Source organism: Triticum aestivum, chromosome 5A (assembly GCF_018294505.1).
Source record: "Triticum aestivum cultivar Chinese Spring chromosome 5A, IWGSC CS RefSeq v2.1, whole genome shotgun sequence".
Lineage (NCBI taxonomy): Eukaryota > Viridiplantae > Streptophyta > Magnoliopsida > Poales > Poaceae > Triticum > Triticum aestivum.
In genome coordinates this window covers 3,394,516-3,399,154 of record NC_057806.1, presented here as the reverse complement: position 1 = coordinate 3,399,154, position 4,639 = coordinate 3,394,516, and the positions used below count along the sequence as shown (strand labels likewise).

Below are 4,639 nucleotides of genomic sequence, written 5' to 3'. Positions count from 1 at the left end.
TAGCAAATCCTACATCCAGCTGTATCCATCCTTCAACACATAACCAAGAAACCTTCCGAAATCATTTACCTCAACCTTCAAAAAGCATCCATTATACGAGTTATGGCAATACTCCCGAACTCTCGCCCCAGTACTGGGTGGCATCAAGGTTATCTCACTAACAACTACATAAAAGAAATTTTTGATGTCGTCGAAACTACTCTCAGGTATTCCAGAACTGCAACGATAAAATTGTGATGACAACACCTCGGAGCTCAATTCCCCGGGACACTACCACAACCCCTAAATGTCAGGAGGCACCAAGAACAATGTTCTCGTCACAAAACCATCAGAACGATTCCAAGATACCCACGTGATCCTAAAAAATTTTAGTGAAATTTGAGAAGAGAAGAGTCAAAACTCTATGTCAGGATGCCTCACCAGAGCGATGAAGGGACTGGGGAGTAAAAAGAATTCCTAACTCTCCGATATATATATAATTCCTAAATGACTCAAAACATTTTTCTAGACTCAACAACGCCAACGATGCGATCAAACAGGGGGCTCCTAAGGTCGGGGAAGGCTCTGATTACCAACTTGTAACACCCTCGATGCGGCTATATCTCCCACGTGTCGAAGCACGACTTAGAGGCATAACCGCATTGAAAGCAATGTCGCAAGTGAGGTAATCTTCACACAACCCATGTAATACATAAAGGGAAAGAGATACATAGTTGGCTTACAATCGCCACTTCACACAATTACATGAATAAAGCATTACATCAACCAGATACAAACAAGGTCCGACTATAGAACCAAAATAAAAGAAGACTACCCCAAATGCTACACAGATCCCTGATCGACCCGACTGGGCTCCACTACTGATCAACTAGAACGGAACAACATAAAGGTCAAGATCTTCATCGGGCTCCTCCTTGAGCTTGGTTGCGTCACCTGCACGATATCATCGGCACCTGCAAGCTGGTTTTGGAAGTATTTGTGAATCACGGGGACTCAGCAATCTCACACCCTCACGATCAAGACTATTTAAGCTTATGGGTAAGGTAAAAGGTATGAGGTGGAGCTGCAGCAAGCGACTAGCATATATGGTGGCTAACATATTCGCAAAAGAGAGCGAGAAGAGAAGGCAAAAGCACGGTCGATGAACTATGATCAAGAAGTGATCCTAGAACAACCTACGTCAAGCATTACTCCAACACTGTGTTCACTTCCCGGACTCCGCCGAGAAGAGACCATCACGGTTACACACGCGGTTGGTGCATTTTAATTAAGATCAACTTCAGGTTTTCTACAACCGGACATTAACAAATTCCCATCTGCCCATAACCGCGGGCACGGCTTTCGAAGGTTCAAATCCCTGCAGGGGTGTCCCAACTTAGCCCGTCACAAGCTCTCACGGTCAATGAAGGATATTCCTTCTAGCGGGAAGACCCGATCAGACTCGGAATCCCGGTTACAAGACATTTCGAAAATGGTAAAACAAGACAAGCAAAGCAACCCAGATGTGCCGACAAATCCTGATAGGAGCTGCACATATCTCGTTCTCAGGGCACACCGGATGAGCCAGATGTCGGGTAAGCCAGCCCATAGTTGCCCCTGATAGCCTCGGACATCGCTCAGTTGGACCAACACTTAGAGAAGCACTGGCCCGGGGGGGTTAAATAAAGATGACCCTTGAGCCGGCCGACTCAAGGGAAAGAAAAGGCTAGGTGGCAAATGGTAAATCCAATGTTGGGCCTTGCCGGACGAGTTTTATTCAAGGCGAACTGTCAAGGGGTTCCCATTATAACCCAACCGCGTAAGGAACGCAAAATCTAGGAACATAACACCGATATGACGGAAACTAGGGCGGCAAGAGTGGAACAAAACACTTGGCATAAGGCCGAGCCGTCCACCCTTTACCAAGTATATAGGTGCATTAATTAGATAAGAGATATTGTGATATCCCAACAAAATATCCATGTTCCAACATGGAACAAACTCCAATCTTCACCTGCAACTAACAACTCTATAAGAGGGGCTGAGCAAAGCGGTAACATAGCCAAACAACGGTTTGCTAGGCCAAGTGGGTTAGAGGCTTGGTTCAACAATATAGGAGGCATGATAAGCAAGTGGTAGGTATCGCAGCATAGGCATAGCAAAAGAGCGAGCATCTAGCAAGCAAAGATAGAAGTGATTTCGAGGGTATGATCATCTTGCCTGAAATCCCGCAAGGAAGAAGAACGAGTCCATGAAGAAGACAAACGGGCATAGTCGAACGGGTCCTCACAAACACGACGTTATCGGAACCAACCCGAAGAAGCAACACCAGAAAGAAGCACACAACATAGTAAACAAACAACACATGGACATGGCATGATGCACAACCAAGTATGATGCATGTCCAGTTTAATGATACATGGCATGGCATGGCAAAGTGCACCAACAACACTACAAGTTAAGTGGAGCTCAATATGCATCGGGGTGCATATTGACAAAACACCACATGACTTATTTAGTTCTCTCTCGTTTATGTACCCAACAAGATTAAATGTTGTTAGCATGGCAAGAGGTGAAGCATAATGAAACTATCTATCTAGGCAAGTCTAAATGAGGCCGGAACAACAAAACAACAAGTCCAGAAACTCCTCATATGCATATATTAGGTTTGGTACTGTTCTGCCCTAAACCATATTTTATAGTTGTTAAACATGCAAAGTGATGCCACCATGTTAAACTAGGCATTTTTCTACCCCATTTACATATAAAGATTATTTAAATCTGAGCTACAATTATTTAGTTATGAATTAAAGCATTTTAACATGGCATAGGGGCAAATTTAATCAAACCGCATTTTAAACATTTTAAACATAGATGAAAATGACAAATTATGAAACTAGACAAAATTCTAAGCAAGTTTCATATATTAAGTTTTTACATGTGATGCTTAGTTAATAAGTTATTATATGCATGAACTATGAAGGGTTTTCTATAAAACAGGAAGTCTCTAGATAATTAGACAAATTCACAGGGCACGAAAAAACATAGGCAGGCTGAATCTGGGCGGATTGAGGAGCTGCTCACAATGGGCCTTCGAGGCCTTGGGCTCGTGGAGCGGCTTGCAGCAGGGAGGCTGGCTTGGTGCGGTCCAGCCGCGAGGTGAGGAGGCGCTGGGTCGGATTGCGCGCTTGCGGCCCAAGCATGGTCAGCGAGCAGTTAACGAGTGAGGCGGCAGCGAGCTCGTTCTCTGCTTGAATGAGGACGAGGAAGAAGACAGGGGGCGACGCAGGGGAAGCAGAGGACGCGAGGACGCAGGCGAAGTAGTGGAGCCGCGTGCACGAGGGCTGGAGGCGAAGCAACGGACTTGGCGCGGGGACGACCCGATCCGAGGCGGGGAAGGCACGGGCTCGTCCTGTTTCCAGCCGGATCCGGGTCGATGTGGCTCCATGGTGTGGCGGCCATGGCGTTCCCTGGTGCAGCACAAGAGGGATATCGTGAGGAGAGAGGCCATGGCAGGGGAAAACGGAAAGAGGGGAAGGTGAGGAGGAGGAGAGGCACGGCCTTGGGGCACGGCGTCCATGGCGGAGGACTTCAACGGCGGCGTTCGGCATCGAGTTCTACGGTGACGGCCATGCCTGCTCCTGTTCGAGGCAAAGAACAGAGAAACACATAGATTAGAGGGAGATAGAGGTAGGGGAAACGGGAGGAAGGCGAAAGATGGGTAGCGGCACAACGAACTACTGCTGCTGACCGGCGCGTGGTCGCAGGAACGGAGGCAGGTCTGCGTGACGACGTCCATGGCGGCTACTGAGACCTGAAGAAAGACAGACAGAGAGAATTGAGAGAAGAAAACGGGGGAGGGTAGCCGAGAGAGAGAGAGAGAGCAGGGAAGGAGAAGGGCACGAGGGTCCCTGGTGTGGCTGTTACTCTGGCAGGCACTCCGGCGAGGTCACTTGCCGGCGCGAGGCAAGGGCATCGGGGAGGCATGAGGCTTCGAGCGCGAGCGATGCGTCTGCTCTCTCCTCGGGTGCGAGAGGAACAAGGAGAGCCCCGGGCAGGGTGGAACGTGATCGATGGATTGGCTGCAGTGGATGGATTGGATCCAGGTGTGGCTGGTGGTTGGCGCGGTGGGGAATGGGAGGATCCCGAGGTGGGAGATGCTGGCGGCGGCGGCTGGGAGCATGGGACAAGGTTCCTCATTTCTAGGGTTCAGTCTGGTTATATATTAAGTGGGTTTTTGATTAGGGGTATTCGGTCCGTCCGATCGTAATCAGGCGGTCAAGAAAAATAGGCTAGGGAGCCCAAATAGTAAAACGGTGATATTTTGTAGACGTTTGGGGATGATCCGGATCCAACGGTGACGACTGTCCGGGTCGGGTCCGGGACAGCTTTTCGGACGCGCGCGCGAGGGGTCGGTTGGAACTCGTGGGCTGTGCAGAAGGGCTCGAGCTGAGAGAAGAGAAGAGAGAGAGGCCCGGCGACTGTTTTCGGAGACCGAAAACGTCCGACGAAAAGACCGGCTACTATGCCGCTATAGTTTAACGGTTGGGCTATCAAACGAACTCCGATTGCGATAAAACTTGGCAGGCGGCCTACCTACAATGTAAAAACACCGCATGCCAACTTTCAACCCATTCCGAGAACATTTTCTGGCCACTTA

At 48.9% G+C, this 4,639-nt stretch overlaps 1 long non-coding RNA gene across 1 annotated transcript; it reads right to left on the bottom strand.

Annotated features, from left to right (window-relative positions):
* Nucleotides 1-2,974: 2,974 nt before the first annotated feature.
* LOC123106264 (uncharacterized) lies at nt 2,975-4,150 on the bottom strand. The gene is made up of 3 exons (XR_006451260.1): nt 3,907-4,150; nt 3,714-3,793; nt 2,975-3,620 (listed from the first exon to the last, which is right to left on the bottom strand). It is a non-coding gene; the product is annotated as an uncharacterized lncRNA (long non-coding RNA).
* Nucleotides 4,151-4,639: the final 489 nt, after the last annotated feature.